Source organism: Taudactylus pleione, unplaced genomic scaffold (assembly GCF_031769625.1).
Source record: "Taudactylus pleione unplaced genomic scaffold, aTauple2 ptg000174l, whole genome shotgun sequence".
NCBI lineage: Eukaryota > Metazoa > Chordata > Amphibia > Anura > Myobatrachidae > Taudactylus > Taudactylus pleione.
The window spans coordinates 8537120-8555668 of NW_028284576.1; the positions used below are offsets into that span (position 1 = coordinate 8537120).

An 18549-nucleotide genomic window follows, 5' to 3' on the forward strand; every position below is an offset into this window, starting at 1 on the left:
TCCATGAAAGAAAAGGAAGTTTCCTGAATGAAGTCCAAAGCAATGGAATCTGAGGGAGTGGGCTACTAGGAATCAGTTTTAGAAGGAAGGAGAGTAAAAATGGTTGTGCATAGCAGTCTTAAATTACACCACACAGCAGCTTTACCTGATGGATGTATAGTACTGGCACGAAAAAATTATTTTGAGGAGCTAGACGTTGAGAGTCCCTGGCTCCATGATAAATTGTTCTGGTGCTAAAGAAAGAAGACATTAATGACTCAGATATCAAATATGGTCTAATTGGTTCTGATGAAAAAAATACTTTTGTACAAGAGCACAAGTCTTTTAGTAGCTAACTGAAAAATATTCACTAAGAAAGGAAGATAGCTGACTCTTTGTTATCAATTTCCATTGTCTGTTTTGACAACTCACTGTTGCTCAAGTATTAGAAATGATGCGCTGAACTGAAAGTGCATCATTTCTTTGAAAGGTTGGTGTTTTTGGCAAAAATATTCCGAGGACCTCACTTTGCCTGACCAGGAATCGAACCCAGGCCGCAGCAGTGAGAGCGCCGAATCCTAGCCACTAGACCACCTGGGAGGGATGGTTTAGTTTGACACTCCATGAAAGAAAAGGAAGTTTCCTGAATGAAGTCCAAAGCAATGGAATGTGAGGGAGTGGGCTACTAGGAATCAGTTTTAGAAGGAAGGAGAGTAAAAATGGTTGTGCATAGCAGTCTTAAATTACACCACACAGCAGCTTTACCTGATGGATGTATAGTACTGGCACGAAAAAATTATTTTGAGGAGCTAGACGTTGAGAGTCCCTGGCTCCATGATAAATTGTTCTGGTGCTAAAGAAAGAAGACATTAATGACTCAGATATCAAATATGGTCTAATTGGTTCTGATGAAAAAAATACTTTTGTACAAGAGCACAAGTCTTTTAGTAGCTAACTGAAAAATATTCACTAAGAAAGGAAGATAGCTGACTCTCTGTTATCAATTTCCATTGTCTGTTTTGACATCTCACTGTTGCTCAAGTATTAGAAATGATGCGCTGAACTGAAAGTGCATCATTTCTTTGAAAGGTTGGTGTTTTTGGCAAAAATATTCCAAGGACCTCACTTTCCCAGCCCGGGAATCGAACCCTGGCAGTGGCGGTGAGAGCGCCGAATCCTAGCCAGTAGACCACCAGGGAGGGATGGTTTAGTTTGACACTCCATGTCAAAAAAAATACTTTTGTACAAGAGCACAAGTCTTTTAGTAGCTAACTGAAAAATATTCACTAAGAAAGGAAGATAGCTGACTCTTTGTTATCAATTTCCATTGTCTGTTTTGACAACTCACTGTTGCTCAAGTATTAGAAATGATGCGCTGAACTGAAAGTGCATCATTTCTTTGAAAGGTTGGTGTTTTTGGCAAAAATATTCCGAGGACCTCACTTTGCCTGACCAGGAATCGAACCCAGGCCGCAGCGGTGAGAGCGCCGAATCCTAGCCACTAGACCACCTGGGAGGGATGATTTAGTTTGACACTCCATGAAAGAAAAGGAAGTTTCCTGAATGAAGTCCAAAGCAATGGAATCTGAGGGAGTGGGCTACTAGGAATCAGTTTTAGAAGGAAGGAGAGTAAAAATGGTTGTGCATAGCAGTCTTAAATTACACCACACAGCAGCTTTACCTGATGGATGTATAATACTGGCACGAAAAAATTATTTTGAGGAGCTAGACGTTGAGAGTCCCTGGCTCCATGATAAATTGTTCTGGTGCTAAAGAAAGAAGACATTAATGACTCAGATATCAAATATGGTCTAATTGGTTCTGATGAAAAAAATACTTTTGTACAAGAGCACAAGTCTTTTAGTAGCTAACTGAAAAATATTCACTAAGAAAGGAAGATAGCTGACTCTTTGTTATCAATTTCCATTGTCTGTTTTGACAACTCACTGTTGCTCAAGTATTAGAAATGATGCGATGAACTGAAAGTGCATCATTTCTTTGAAAGGTTGGTGTTTTTGGCAAAAATATTCCGAGGACCTCACTTTGCCTGACCAGGAATCGAACCCAGGCCGCAGCAGTGAGAGCGCCGAATCCTAGCCACTAGACCACCTGGGAGGGATGGTTTAGTTTGACACTCCATGAAAGAAAAGGAAGTTTCCTGAATGAAGTCCAAAGCAATGGAATGTGAGGGAGTGGGCTACTAGGAATCAGTTTTAGAAGGAAGGAGAGTAAAAATGGTTGTGCATAGCAGTCTTAAATTACACCACACAGCAGCTTTACCTGATGGATGTATAGTACTGGCACGAAAAAATTATTTTGAGGAGCTAGACGTTGAGAGTCCCTGGCTCCATGATAAATTGTTCTGGTGCTAAAGAAAGAAGACATTAATGACTCAGATATCAAATATGGTCTAATTGGTTCTGATGAAAAAAATACTTTTGTACAAGAGCACAAGTCTTTTAGTAGCTAACTGAAAAATATTCACTAAGAAAGGAAGATAGCTGACTCTCTGTTATCAATTTCCATTGTCTGTTTTGACATCTCACTGTTGCTCAAGTATTAGAAATGATGCGCTGAACTGAAAGTGCATCATTTCTTTGAAAGGTTGGTGTTTTTGGCAAAAATATTCCAAGGACCTCACTTTCCCAGCCCGGGAATCGAACCCGGGCAGTGGCGGTGAGAGCTCCGAATCCTAGCCAGTAGACCACCAGGGAGGGATGGTTTAGTTTGACACTCCATGTCAAAAAAAATACTTTTGTACAAGAGCACAAGTCTTTTAGTAGCTAACTGAAAAATATTCACTAAGAAAGGAAGATAGCTGACTCTTTGTTATCAATTTCCATTGTCTGTTTTGACAACTCACTGTTGCTCAAGTATTAGAAATGATGCGCTGAACTGAAAGTGCATCATTTCTTTGAAAGGTTGGTGTTTTTAGCAAAAATATTCCAAGGACCTCACTTTCCCTGACCGGGAATCGAACCCGGGCCGCGGCGGTGAGAGCGCTGAATCCTAGCCAGTAGACCACCAGGGAGGGATGGTTTAGTTTGACACTCCATGTAAAAAAAAATACTTTTGTACAAGAGCACAAGTCTTTTAGTAGCTAACTGAAAAATATTCACTAAGAAAGGAAGATAGCTGACTCTTTGTTATCAATTTCCATTGTCTGTTTTGACAACTCACTGTTGCTCAAGTATTAGAAATGATGCGCTGAACTGAAAGTGCATCATTTCTTTGAAAGGTTGGTGTTTTTGGCAAAAATATTCCGAGGACCACACTTTCCCTGACCGGGAATCGAACCCGGGCCGCGGCGGTGAGAGCGCCGAATCCTAGCCACTAGACCACCAGGGATGGATGGTTTAGTTTGACACTCCATGAAAGAAAAGAAAGTTTCCTGAATGAAGTCCAAAGCAATGGAATGTGAGGGAGTGGGCTACTAGGAATCAGTTTTAGAATGAAGGAGAGTAAAAATGGTTGTGCATAGCAGTCTTAAATTACACCACACAGCAGCTTTACCTGATGGATGTATAGTACTGGCACGAAAAAATTATTTTGAGGAGCTAGACGTTGAGAGTCCCTGGCTCCATGATAAATTGTTCTGGTGCTAAAGAAAGAAGACATTAATGACTCAGATATCAAATATGGTCTAATTGGTTCTGATGAAAAAAATACTTTTGTACAAGAGCACAAGTCTTTTAGTAGCTAACTGAAAAATATTCACTAAGAAAGGAAGATAGCTGACTCTTTGTTATCAATTTCCATTGTCTGTTTTGACAACTCACTGTTGCTCAAGTATTAGAAATGATGCGCTGAACTGAAAGTGCATCATTTCTTTGAAAGGTTGGTGTTTTTGGCAAAAATATTCCGAGGACCTCACTTTCCCTGACCGGGAATCGAACCCTGGCCGCGGCGGTGAGAGTGCCGAATCCTAGCCACTAGACCACCAGGGAGGGATGGTTTAGTTTGACACTCCATGAAAGAAAAGGAAGTTTTCTGAATGAAGTCCAAAGCAATGGAATGTGAGGGAGTGTTGCTACTAGGAATCAGTTTTAGAAGGAAGGAGAGTAAAAATGGTTGTGCATAGCAGTCTTAAATTACACCACACAGCAGCTTTACCTGATGGATGTATAGTACTGGCACGAAAAAATAATTTTGAGGAGCTAGACGTTGAGAGTCCCTGGCTCCATGATAAATTGTTCTGGTGCTAAAGAAAGAAGACATTAATGACTCAGATATCAAATATGGTCTAATTGGTTCTGATGAAAAAAATACTTTTGTACAAGAGCACAAGTCTTTTAGTAGCTAACTGAAAAATATTCACTAAGAAAGGAAGATAGCTGACTCTCTGTTATCAATTTCCATTGTCTGTTTTGACATCTCACTGTTGCTCAAGTATTAGAAATGATGCGCTGAACTGAAAGTGCATCATTTCTTTGAAAGGTTGGAGTTTTTGGCAAAAATATTCCAAGGACCTCACTTTCCCAGCCCGGGAATCGAACCCGGGCAGCGGCGGTGAGAGCGCCGAATCCTAGCCAGTAGACCACCAGGGAGGGATGGTTTAGTTTGACACTCCATGTCAAAAAAAATACTTTTGTACAAGAGCACAAGTCTTTTAGTAGCTAACTGAAAAATATTCACTAAGAAAGGAAGATAGCTGACTCTTTGTTATCAATTTCCATTGTCTGTTTTGACAACTCACTGTTGCTCAAGTATTAGAAATGATGCGCTGAACTGAAAGTGCATCATTTCTTTGAAAGGTTGGTGTTTTTGGCAAAAATATTCCGAGGACCTCACTTTGCCTGACCAGGAATCGAACCCAGGCCGCAGCGGTGAGAGCGCCGAATCCTAGCCACTAGACCACCTGGGAGGGATGGTTTAGTTTGACACTCCATGAAAGAAAAGGAAGTTTCCTGAATGAAGTCCAAAGCAATGGAATGTGAGGGAGTGGGCTAATAGGAATCAGTTTTAGAAGGAAGGAGAGTAAAAATGGTTGTGCATAGCAGTCTTAAATTACACCACACAGCAGCTTTACCTGATGGATGTATAGTACTGGCACGAAAAAATTATTTTGAGGAGCTAGACGTTGAGAGTCCCTGGCTCCATGATAAATTGTTCTGGTGCTAAAGAAAGAAGACATTAATGACTCAGATATCAAATATGGTCTAATTGGTTCTGATGAAAAAAATACTTTTGTACAAGAGCAAAAGTCTTTTAGTAGCTAACTGAAAAATATTCACTAAGAAAGGAAGATAGCTGACTCTCTGTTATCAATTTCCATTGTCTGTTTTGACATCTCACTGTTGCTCAAGTATTAGAAATGATGCGCTGAACTGAAAGTGCATCATTTCTTTGAAAGGTTGGTGTTTTTGGCAAAAATATTCCAAGGACCTCACTTTCCCAGCCCGGGAATCGAACCCAGGCAGCGGCGGTGAGAGCGCCGAATCCTAGCCAGTAGACCACCAGGGAGGGATGGTTTAGTTTGACACTCCATGTCAAAAAAATACTTTTGTACAAGAGCACAAGTCTTTTAGTAGCTAACTGAAAAATATTCACTAAGAAAGGAAGATAGCTGACTCTTTGTTATCAATTTCCATTGTCTGTTTTGACAACTCACTGTTGCTCAAGTATTAGAAATGATGCGCTGAACTGAAAGTGCATCATTTCTTTGAAAGGTTGGTGTTTTTGGCAAAAATATTCCGAGGACCTCACTTTGCCTGACCAGGAATCGAACCCAGGCCGCAGCAGTGAGAGCGCCGAATCCTAGCCACTAGACCACCTGGGAGGGATGGTTTAGTTTGACACTCCATGAAAGAAAAGGAAGTTTCCTGAATGAAGTCCAAAGCAATGGAATGTGAGGGAGTGGGCTACTAGGAATCAGTTTTAGAAGGAAGGAGAGTAAAAATGGTTGTGCATAGCAGTCTTAAATTACACCACACAGCAGCTTTACCTGATGGATGTATAGTACTGGCACGAAAAAATTATTTTGAGGAGCTAGACGTTGAGTGTCCCTGGCTCCATGATAAATTGTTCTGGTGCTAAAGAAAGAAGACATTAATGACTCAGATATCAAATATGGTCTAATTGGTTCTGATGAAAAAAATACTTTTGTACAAGAGCACAAGTCTTTTAGTAGCTAACTGAAAAATATTCACTAAGAAAGGAAGATAGCTGACTCTCTGTTATCAATTTCCATTGTCTGTTTTGACATCTCACTGTTGCTCAAGTATTAGAAATGATGCGCTGAACTGAAAGTGCATCATTTCTTTGAAAGGTTGGTGTTTTTGGCAAAAATATTCCAAGGACCTCACTTTCCCAGCCCGGGAATCGAACCCGGGCAGTGGCGGTGAGAGCGCCGAATCCTAGCCAGTAGACCACCAGGGAGGGATGGTTTAGTTTGACACTCCATGTCAAAAAAAATACTTTTGTACAAGAGCACAAGTCTTTTAGTAGCTAACTGAAAAATATTCACTAAGAAAGGAAGATAGCTGACTCTTTGTTATCAATTTCCATTGTCTGTTTTGACAACTCACTGTTGCTCAAGTATTAGAAATGATGCGCTGAACTGAAAGTGCATCATTTCTTTGAAAGGTTGGTGTTTTTGGCAAAAATATTCCGAGGACCTCACTTTCCCTGACCGGGAATCGAACCTGGGCCGCGGTGGTGAGAGCGCCGAATCCTAGCCACTAGACCACCAGGGAGGGATGGTTTAGTTTGACACTCCATGAAAGAAAAGGAAGTTTTCTGAATGAAGTCCAAAGCAATGGAATGTGAGGGAGTGGGCTACTAGGAATCAGTTTTAGAAGGAAGGAGAGTAAAAATGGTTGTGCATAGCAGTCTTAAATTACACCACACAGCAGCTTTACCTGATGGATGTATAGTACTGGCACGAAAAAATAATTTTGAGGAGCTAGACGTTGAGAGTCCCTGGCTCCATGATAAATTGTTCTGGTGCTAAAGAAAGAAGACATTAATGACTCAGATATCAAATATGGTCTAATTGGTTCTGATGAAAAAAATACTTTTGTACAAGAGCACAAGTCTTTTAGTAGCTAACTGAAAAATATTCACTAAGAAAGGAAGATAGCTGACTCTCTGTTATCAATTTCCATTGTCTGTTTTGACATCTCACTGTTGCTCAAGTATTAGAAATGATGCGCTGAACTGAAAGTGCATCATTTCTTTGAAAGGTTGGTGTTTTTGGCAAAAATATTCCAAGGACCTCACTTTCCCAGCCCGGGAATCGAACCCGGGCAGCGGCGGTGAGAGCGCCGAATCCTAGCCAGTAGACCACCTGGTAGGGATGGTTTAGTTTGACACTCCATGTCAAAAAAAATACTTTTGTACAAGAGCACAAGTCTTTTAGTAGCTAACTGAAAAATATTCACTAAGAAAGGAAGATAGCTGACTCTTTGTTATCAATTTCCATTGTCTGTTTTGACAACTCACTGTTGCTCAAGTATTAGAAATGATGCGCTGAACTGAAAGTGCATCATTTCTTTGAAAGGTTGGTGTTTTTGGCAAAAATATTCCAAGGACCTCACTTTCCCAGCCCGGGAATCGAACCCGGGCAGCGGCGGTGAGAGCGCCGAATCCTAGCCAGTAGACCACCAGGGAGGGATGGTTTAGTTTGACACTCCATGTCAAAAAAAATACTTTTGTACAAGAGCACAAGTCTTTTAGTAGCTAACTGAAAAATATTCACTAAGAAAGGAAGATAGCTGACTCTTTGTTATCAATTTCCATTGTCTGTTTTGACAACTCACTGTTGCTCAAGTATTAGAAATGATGCGCTGAACTGAAAGTGCATCATTTCTTTGAAAGGTTGGTGTTTTTGGCAAAAATATTCCAAGGACCTCACTTTCCCAGCCCGGGAATCGAACCCGGGCAGCGGCGGTGAGAGCGCCGAATCCTAGCCAGTAGACCACCAGGGAGGGATGGTTTAGTTTGACACTCCATGTCAAAAAAAATACTTTTGTACAAGAGCACAAGTCTTTTAGTAGCTAACTGAAAAATATTCACTAAGAAAGGAAGATAGCTGACTCTTTGTTATCAATTTCCATTGTCTGTTTTGACAACTCACTGTTGCTCAAGTATTAGAAATGATGCGCTGAACTGAAAGTGCATCATTTCTTTGAAAGGTTGGTGTTTTTGGCAAAAATATTCCGAGGACCTCACTTTGCCTGACCAGGAATCGAACCCAGGCCGCAGCAGTGAGAGCGCCGAATCCTAGCCACTAGACCACCTGGGAGGGATGGTTTAGTTTGACACTCCATGAAAGAAAAGGAAGTTTCCTGAATGAAGTCCAAAGCAATGGAATGTGAGGGAGTGGGCTACTAGGAATCAGTTTTAGAAGGAAGGAGAGTAAAAATGGTTGTGCATAGCAGTCTTAAATTACACCACACAGCAGCTTTACCTGATGGATGTATAGTACTGGCACGAAAAAATTATTTTGAGGAGCTAGACGTTGAGTGTCCCTGGCTCCATGATAAATTGTTCTGGTGCTAAAGAAAGAAGACATTAATGACTCAGATATCAAATATGGTCTAATTGGTTCTGATGAAAAAAATACTTTTGTACAAGAGCACAAGTCTTTTAGTAGCTAACTGAAAAATATTCACTAAGAAAGGAAGATAGCTGACTCTCTGTTATCAATTTCCATTGTCTGTTTTGACATCTCACTGTTGCTCAAGTATTAGAAATGATGCGCTGAACTGAAAGTGCATCATTTCTTTGAAAGGTTGGTGTTTTTGGCAAAAATATTCCAAGGACCTCACTTTCCCAGCCCGGGAATCGAACCCGGGCAGTGGCGGTGAGAGCGCCGAATCCTAGCCAGTAGACCACCAGGGAGGGATGGTTTAGTTTGACACTCCATGTCAAAAAAAATACTTTTGTACAAGAGCACAAGTCTTTTAGTAGCTAACTGAAAAATATTCACTAAGAAAGGAAGATAGCTGACTCTTTGTTATCAATTTCCATTGTCTGTTTTGACAACTCACTGTTGCTCAAGTATTAGAAATGATGCGCTGAACTGAAAGTGCATCATTTCTTTGAAAGGTTGGTGTTTTTGGCAAAAATATTCCGAGGACCTCACTTTCCCTGACCGGGAATTGAACCTGGGCCGCGGTGGTGAGAGCGCCGAATCCTAGCCACTAGACCACCAGGGAGGGATGGTTTAGTTTGACACTCCATGAAAGAAAAGGAAGTTTTCTGAATGAAGTCCAAAGCAATGGAATGTGAGGGAGTGGGCTACTAGGAATCAGTTTTAGAAGGAAGGAGAGTAAAAATGGTTGTGCATAGCAGTCTTAAATTACACCACACAGCAGCTTTACCTGATGGATGTATAGTACTGGCACGAAAAAATAATTTTGAGGAGCTAGACGTTGAGAGTCCCTGGCTCCATGATAAATTGTTCTGGTGCTAAAGAAAGAAGACATTAATGACTCAGATATCAAATATGGTCTAATTGGTTCTGATGAAAAAAATACTTTTGTACAAGAGCACAAGTCTTTTAGTAGCTAACTGAAAAATATTCACTAAGAAAGGAAGATAGCTGACTCTCTGTTATCAATTTCCATTGTCTGTTTTGACATCTCACTGTTGCTCAAGTATTAGAAATGATGCGCTGAACTGAAAGTGCATCATTTCTTTGAAAGGTTGGTGTTTTTGGCAAAAATATTCCAAGGACCTCACTTTCCCAGCCCGGGAATCGAACCCGGGCAGCGGCGGTGAGAGCGCCGAATCCTAGCCAGTAGACCACCAGGGAGGGATGGTTTAGTTTGACACTCCATGTCAAAAAAAATACTTTTGTACAAGAGCACAAGTCTTTTAGTAGCTAACTGAAAAATATTCACTAAGAAAGGAAGATAGCTGACTCTTTGTTATCAATTTCCATTGTCTGTTTTGACAACTCACTGTTGCTCAAGTATTAGAAATGATGCGCTGAACTGAAAGTGCATCATTTCTTTGAAAGGTTGGTGTTTTTGGCAAAAATATTCCGAGGACCTCACTTTGCCTGACCAGGAATCGAACCGAGGCCGCAGCGGTGAGAGCGCCGAATCCTAGCCACTAGACCACCTGGGAGGGATGGTTTAGTTTGACACTCCATGAAAGAAAAGGAAGTTTCCTGAATGAAGTCCAAAGCAATGGAATGTGAGGGAGTGGGCTACTAGGAATCAGTTTTAGAAGGAAGGAGAGTAAAAATGGTTGTGCATAGCAGTCTTAAATTACACCACACAGCAGCTTTACCTGATGGATGTATAGTAATGGCACGAAAAAATTATTTTGAGGAGCTAGACGTTGAGAGTCCCTGGCTCCATGATAAATTGTTCTGGTGCTAAAGAAAGAAGACATTAATGATTCAGATATCAAATAAGGTTTAATTGGTTCTGATGAAAAAAATACTTTTGTACAAGAGCACAAGTCTTTTAGTAGCTAACTGAAAAATATTCACTAAGAAAGGAAGATAGCTGACTCTTTGTTATCAATTTCCATTGTCTGTTTTGACAACTCACTGTTGCTCAAGTATTAGAAATGATGCGCTGAACTGAAAGTGCATCATTTCTTTGAAAGGTTGGTGTTTTTGGCAAAAATATTCCAAGGACCTCACTTTCCCAGCCCGGGAATCGAACCCGGGCAGTGGCGGTGAGAGCGCCGAATCCTAGCCAGTAGACCACCAGGGAGGGATGGTTTAGTTTGACACTCCATGTCAAAAAAAATACTTTTGTACAAGAGCACAAGTCTTTTAGTAGCTAACTGAAAAATATTCACTAAGAAAGGAAGATAGCTGACTCTTTGTTATCAATTTCCATTGTCTGTTTTGACAACTCACTGTTGCTCAAGTATTAGAAATGATGCGCTGAACTGAAAGTGCATCATTTCTTTGAAAGGTTGGTGTTTTTGGCAAAAATATTCCGAGGACCTCACTTTGCCTGACCAGGAATCGAACCCAGGTCGCAGCGGTGAGAGCGCCGAATCCTAGCCACTAGACCACCTGGGAGGGATGGTTTAGTTTGACACTCCATGAAAGAAAAGGAAGTTTCCTGAATGAAGTCCAAAGCAATGGAATGTGAGGGAGTGGGCTACTAGGAATCAGTTTTAGAAGGAAGGAGAGTAAAAATGGTTGTGCATAGCAGTCTTAAATTACACCACACAGCAGCTTTACCTGATGGATGTATAGTACGGGCACGAAAAAATTATTATGAGGAGCTAGACGTTGAGAGTCCCTGGCTCCATGATAAATTGTTCTGGTGCTAAAGAAAGAAGACATTAATGATTCAGATATCAAATAAGGTCTAATTGGTTCTGATGAAAAAAATACTTTTGTACAAGAGCACAAGTCTTTTAGTAGCTAACTGAAAAATATTCACTAAGAAAGGAAGATAGCTGACTCTTTGTTATCAATTTCCATTGTCTGTTTTGACAACTCACTGTTGCTCAAGTATTAGAAATGATGCGCTGAACTGAAAGTGCATCATTTCTTTGAAAGGTTGGTGTTTTTAGCAAAAATATTCCAAGGACCTCACTTTCCCTGACCAGGAATCGAACCCGGGCCGCGGCGGTGAGAGCGCTGAATCCTAGCCAGTAGACCACCAGGGAGGGATGGTTTAGTTTGACACTCCATGTCAAAAAAAATACTTTTGTACAAGAGCACAAGTCTTTTAGTAGCTAACTGAAAAATATTCACTAAGAAAGGAAGATAGCTGACTCTTTGTTATCAATTTCCATTGTCTGTTTTGACAACTCACTGTTGCTCAAGTATTAGAAATGATGCGCTGAACTGAAAGTGCATCATTTCTTTGAAAGGTTGGTGTTTTTGGCAAAAATATTCCGAGGACCACACTTTTCCTGACCGGGAATCGAACCCGGGCCACGGCGGTGAGAGCGCCGAATCCTAGCCACTAGACCACCAGGGATGGATGGTTTAGTTTGACACTCCATGAAAGAAAAGGAAGTTTCCTGAATGAAGTCCAAAGCAATGGAATGTGAGGGAGTGGGCTACTAGGAATCAGTTTTAGAAGGAAGGAGAGTAAAAATGGTTGTGCATAGCAGTCTTAAATTACACCACACAGCAGCTTTACCTGATGGATGTATAGTACGGGCACGAAAAAATTATTTTGAGGAGCTAGACGTTGAGAGTCCCTGGCTCCATGATAAATTGTTCTGGTGCTAAAGAAAGAAGACATTAATGATTCAGATATCAAATAAGGTCTAATTGGTTCTGATGAAAAAAATACTTTTGTACAAGAGCACAAGTCTTTTAGTAGCTAACTGAAAAATATTCACTAAGAAAGGAAGATAGCTGACTCTTTGTTATCAATTTCCATTGTCTGTTTTGACAACTCACTGTTGCTCAAGTATTAGAAATGATGCGCTGAACTGAAAGTGCATCATTTCTTTGAAAGGTTGGTGTTTTTAGCAAAAATATTCCAAGGACCTCACTTTCCCTGACCGGGAATCGAACCCGGGCCGCGGCGGTGAGAGCGCTGAATCCTAGCCAGTAGACCACCAGGGAGGGATGGTTTAGTTTGACACTCCATGTAAAAAAAAATACTTTTGTACAAGAGCACAAGTCTTTTAGTAGCTAACTGAAAAATATTCACTAAGAAAGGAAGATAGCTGACTCTTTGTTATCAATTTCCATTGTCTGTTTTGACAACTCACTGTTGCTCAAGTATTAGAAATGATGCGCTGAACTGAAAGTGCATCATTTCTTTGAAAGGTTGGTGTTTTTGGCAAAAATATTCCGAGGACCACACTTTCCCTGACCGGGAATCGAACCCGGGCCGCGGCGGTGAGAGCGCCGAATCCTAGCCACTAGACCACCAGGGATGGATGGTTTAGTTTGACACTCCATGAAAGAAAAGAAAGTTTCCTGAATGAAGTCCAAAGCAATGGAATGTGAGGGAGTGGGCTACTAGGAATCAGTTTTAGAATGAAGGAGAGTAAAAATGGTTGTGCATAGCAGTCTTAAATTACACCACACAGCAGCTTTACCTGATGGATGTATAGTACTGGCACGAAAAAATTATTTTGAGGAGCTAGACGTTGAGAGTCCCTGGCTCCATGATAAATTGTTCTGGTGCTAAAGAAAGAAGACATTAATGACTCAGATATCAAATATGGTCTAATTGGTTCTGATGAAAAAAATACTTTTGTACAAGAGCACAAGTCTTTTAGTAGCTAACTGAAAAATATTCACTAAGAAAGGAAGATAGCTGACTCTTTGTTATCAATTTCCATTGTCTGTTTTGACAACTCACTGTTGCTCAAGTATTAGAAATGATGCGCTGAACTGAAAGTGCATCATTTCTTTGAAAGGTTGGTGTTTTTGGCAAAAATATTCCGAGGACCTCACTTTCCCTGACCGGGAATCGAACCCGGGCCGCGGCGGTGAGAGCGCCGAATCCTAGCCACTAGACCACCAGGGAGGGATGGTTTAGTTTGACACTCCATGAAAGAAAAGGAAGTTTTCTGAATGAAGTCCAAAGCAATGGAATGTGAGGGAGTGTTGCTACTAGGAATCAGTTTTAGAAGGAAGGAGAGTAAAAATGGTTGTGCATAGCAGTCTTAAATTACACCACACAGCAGCTTTACCTGATGGATGTATAGTACTGGCACGAAAAAATAATTTTGAGGAGCTAGACGTTGAGAGTCCCTGGCTCCATGATAAATTGTTCTGGTGCTAAAGAAAGAAGACATTAATGACTCAGATATCAAATATGGTCTAATTGGTTCTGATGAAAAAAATACTTTTGTACAAGAGCACAAGTCTTTTAGTAGCTAACTGAAAAATATTCACTAAGAAAGGAAGATAGCTGACTCTCTGTTATCAATTTCCATTGTCTGTTTTGACATCTCACTGTTGCTCAAGTATTAGAAATGATGCGCTGAACTGAAAGTGCATCATTTCTTTGAAAGGTTGGAGTTTTTGGCAAAAATATTCCAAGGACCTCACTTTCCCAGCCCGGGAATCGAACCCGGGCAGCGGCGGTGAGAGCGCCGAATCCTAGCCAGTAAACCACCAGGGAGGGATGGTTTAGTTTGACACTCCATGTCAAAAAAAATACTTTTGTACAAGAGCACAAGTCTTTTAGTAGCTAACTGAAAAATATTCACTAAGAAAGGAAGATAGCTGACTCTTTGTTATCAATTTCCATTGTCTGTTTTGACAACTCACTGTTGCTCAAGTATTAGAAATGATGCGCTGAACTGAAAGTGCATCATTTCTTTGAAAGGTTGGTGTTTTTGGCAAAAATATTCCGAGGACCTCACTTTGCCTGACCAGGAATCGAACCCAGGCCGCAGCGGTGAGAGCGCCGAATCCTAGCCACTAGACCACCTGGGAGGGATGGTTTAGTTTGACACTCCATGAAAGAAAAGGAAGTTTCCTGAATGAAGTCCAAAGCAATGGAATGTGAGGGAGTGGGCTAATAGGAATCAGTTTTAGAAGGAAGGAGAGTAAAAATGGTTGTGCATAGCAGTCTTAAATTACACCGCACAGCAGCTTTACCTGATGGATGTATAGTACTGGCACGAAAAAATTATTTTGAGGAGCTAGACGTTGAGAGTCCCTGGCTCCATGATAAATTGTTCTGGTGCTAAAGAAAGAAGACATTAATGACTCAGATATCAAATATGGTCTAATTGGTTCTGATGAAAAAAATACTTTTGTACAAGAGCAAAAGTCTTTTAGTAGCTAACTGAAAAATATTCACTAAGAAAGGAAGATAGCTGACTCTCTGTTATCAATTTCCATTGTCTGTTTTGACATCTCACTGTTGCTCAAGTATTAGAAATGATGCGCTGAACTGAAAGTGCATCATTTCTTTGAAAGGTTGGTGTTTTTGGCAAAAATATTCCGAGGACCTCACTTTGCCTGACCAGGAATCGAACCCAGGCCGCAGCAGTGAGAGCGCCGAATCCTAGCCACTAGACCACCTGGGAGGGATGGTTTAGTTTGACACTCCATGAAAGAAAAGGAAGTTTCCTGAATGAAGTCCAAAGCAATGGAATGTGAGGGAGTGGGCTACTAGGAATCAGTTTTAGAAGGAAGGAGAGTAAAAATGGTTGTGCATAGCAGTCTTAAATTACACCACACAGCAGCTTTACCTGATGGATGTATAGTACTGGCACGAAAAAATTATTTTGAGGAGCTAGACGTTGAGAGTCCCTGGCTCCATGATAAATTGTTCTGGTGCTAAAGAAAGAAGACATTAATGACTCAGATATCAAATATGGTCTAATTGGTTCTGATGAAAAAAATACTTTTGTACAAGAGCACAAGTCTTTTAGTAGCTAACTGAAAAATATTCACTAAGAAAGGAAGATAGCTGACTCTCTGTTATCAATTTCCATTGTCTGTTTTGACATCTCACTGTTGCTCAAGTATTAGAAATGATGCGCTGAACTGAAAGTGCATCATTTCTTTGAAAGGTTGGTGTTTTTGGCAAAAATATTCCAAGGACCTCACTTTCCCAGCCCGGGAATCGAACCCGGGCAGTGGCGGTGAGAGCGCCGAATCCTAGCCAGTAGACCACCAGGGAGGGATGGTTTAGTTTGACACTCCATGTCAAAAAAAATACTTTTGTACAAGAGCACAAGTCTTTTAGTAGCTAACTGAAAAATATTCACTAAGAAAGGAAGATAGCTGACTCTTTGTTATCAATTTCCATTGTCTGTTTTGACAACTCACTGTTGCTCAAGTATTAGAAATGATGCGCTGAACTGAAAGTGCATCATTTCTTTGAAAGGTTGGTGTTTTTAGCAAAAATATTCCAAGGACCTCACTTTCCCTGACCGGGAATCGAACCCGGGCCGCGGCGGTGAGAGCGCTGAATCCTAGCCAGTAGACCACCAGGGAGGGATGGTTTAGTTTGACACTCCATGTAAAAAAAAATACTTTTGTACAAGAGCACAAGTCTTTTAGTAGCTAACTGAAAAATATTCACTAAGAAAGGAAGATAGCTGACTCTTTGTTATCAATTTCCATTGTCTGTTTTGACAACTCACTGTTGCTCAAGTATTAGAAATGATGCGCTGAACTGAAAGTGCATCATTTCTTTGAAAGGTTGGTGTTTTTGGCAAAAATATTCCGAGGACCTCACTTTCCCTGACCGGGAATTGAACCTGGGCCGCGGTGGTGAGAGCGCCGAATCCTAGCCACTAGACCACCAGGGAGGGATGGTTTAGTTTGACACTCCATGAAAGAAAAGGAAGTTTTCTGAATGAAGTCCAAAGCAATGGAATGTGAGGGAGTGGGCTACTAGGAATCAGTTTTAGAAGGAAGGAGAGTAAAAATGGTTGTGCATAGCAGTCTTAAATTACACCACACAGCAGCTTTACCTGATGGATGTATAGTACTGGCACGAAAAAATAATTTTGAGGAGCTAGACGTTGAGAGTCCCTGGCTCCATGATAAATTGTTCTGGTGCTAAAGAAAGAAGACATTAATGACTCAGATATCAAATATGGTCTAATTGGTTCTGATGAAAAAAATACTTTTGTACAAGAGCACAAGTCTTTTAGTAGCTAACTGAAAAATATTCACTAAGAAAGGAAGATAGCTGACTCTCTGTTATCAATTTCCATTGTCTGTTTTGACATCTCACTGTTGCTCAAGTATTAGAAATGATGCGCTGAACTGAAAGTGCATCATTTCTTTGAAAGGTTGGTGTTTTTGGCAAAAATATTCCAAGGACCTCACTTTCCCAGCCCGGGAATCGAACCCGGGCAGCGGCGGTGAGAGCGCCGAATCCTAGCCAGTAGACCACCAGGGAGGGATGGTTTAGTTTGACACTCCATGTCAAAAAAAATACTTTTGTACAAGAGCACAAGTCTTTTAGTAGCTAACTGAAAAATATTCACTAAGAAAGGAAGATAGCTGACTCTTTGTTATCAATTTCCATTGTCTGTTTTGACAACTCACTGTTGCTCAAGTATTAGAAATGATGCGCTGAACTGAAAGTGCATCATTTCTTTGAAAGGTTGGTGTTTTTGGCAAAAATATTCCGAGGACCTCACTTTGCCTGACCAGGAATCGAACCGAGGCCGCAGCGGTGAGAGCGCCGAATCCTAGCCACTAGACCACCTGGGAGGGATGGTTTAGTTTGACACTCCATGAAAGAAAAGGAAGTTTCCTGAATGAAGTCCAAAGCAATGGAATGTGAGGGAGTGGGCTACTAGGAATCAGTTTTAGAAGGAAGGAGAGTAAAAATGGTTGTGCATAGCAGTCTTAAATTACACCACACAGCAGCTTTACCTGATGGATGTATAGTAATGGCACGAAAAAATTATTTTGAGGAGCTAGACGTTGAGAGTCCCTGGCTCCATGATAAATTGTTCTGGTGCTAAAGAAAGAAGACATTAATGATTCAGATATCAAATAAGGTTTAATTGGTTCTGATGAAAAAAATACTTTTGTACAAGAGCACAAGTCTTTTAGTAGCTAACTGAAAAATATTCACTAAGAAAGGAAGATAGCTGACTCTTTGTTATCAATTTCCATTGTCTGTTTTGACAACTCACTGTTGCTCAAGTATTAGAAATGATGCGCTGAACTGAAAGTGCATCATTTCTTTGAAAGGTTGGTGTTTTTGGCAAAAATATTCCAAGGACCTCACTTTCCCAGCCCGGGAATCGAACCCGGGCAGTGGCGGTGAGAGCGCCGAATCCTAGCCAGTAGACCACCAGGGAGGGATGGTTTAGTTTGACACTCCATGTCAAAAAAAATACTTTTGTACAAGAGCACAAGTCTTTTAGTAGCTAACTGAAAAATATTCACTAAGAAAGGAAGATAGCTGACTCTTTGTTATCAATTTCCATTGTCTGTTTTGACAACTCACTGTTGCTCAAGTATTAGAAATGATGCGCTGAACTGAAAGTGCATCATTTCTTTGAAAGGTTGGTGTTTTTGGCAAAAATATTCCGAGGACCTCACTTTGCCTGACCAGGAATCGAACCCAGGTCGCAGCGGTGAGAGCGCCGAATCCTAGCCACTAGACCACCTGGGAGGGATGGTTTAGTTTGACACTCCATGAAAGAAAAGGAAGTTTCCTGAATGAAGTCCAAAGCAATGGAATGTGAGGGAGTGGGCTACTAGGAATCAGTTTTAGAAGGAAGGAGAGTAAAAATGGTTGTGCATAGCAGTCTTAAATTACACCACACAGCAGCTTTACCTGATGGATGTATAGTACGGGCACGAAAAAATTATTATGAGGAGCTAGACGTTGAGAGTCCCTGGCTCCATGATAAATTGTTCTGGTGCTAAAGAAAGAAGACATTAATGATTCAGATATCAAATAAGGTCTAATTGGTTCTGATGAAAAAAATACTTTTGTACAAGAGCACAAGTCTTTTAGTAGCTAACTGAAAAATATTCACTAAGAAAGGAAGATAGCTGACTCTTTGTTATCAATTTCCATTGTCTGTTTTGACAACTCACTGTTGCTCAAGTATTAGAAATGATGCGCTGAACTGAAAGTGCATCATTTCTTTGAAAGGTTGGTGTTTTTAGCAAAAATATTCCAAGGACCTCACTTTCCCTGACCAGGAATCGAACCCGGGCCGCGGCGGTGA

General features: G+C 40.8%; 4 non-coding genes across 4 annotated transcripts; all 4 read right to left on the reverse strand.

The window, feature by feature from the left end:
• Positions 1–3255: 3255 nt before the first annotated feature.
• Positions 3256–3327, reverse strand: TRNAE-CUC (transfer RNA glutamic acid (anticodon CUC)). The gene has a single exon. It is a non-coding gene; the product is annotated as a tRNA-Glu (tRNA).
• Positions 3328–11816: 8489 nt separating this feature from the next.
• TRNAE-CUC (transfer RNA glutamic acid (anticodon CUC)) lies at positions 11817–11888 on the reverse strand. Its single transcript has one exon. It is a non-coding gene; the product is annotated as a tRNA-Glu (tRNA).
• An 844-nt stretch (positions 11889–12732) lies between these two features.
• TRNAE-CUC (transfer RNA glutamic acid (anticodon CUC)) lies at positions 12733–12804 on the reverse strand. The gene has a single exon. It is a non-coding gene; the product is annotated as a tRNA-Glu (tRNA).
• A 527-nt stretch (positions 12805–13331) lies between these two features.
• Positions 13332–13403, reverse strand: TRNAE-CUC (transfer RNA glutamic acid (anticodon CUC)). Its single transcript has one exon. It is a non-coding gene; the product is annotated as a tRNA-Glu (tRNA).
• Positions 13404–18549: the final 5146 nt, after the last annotated feature.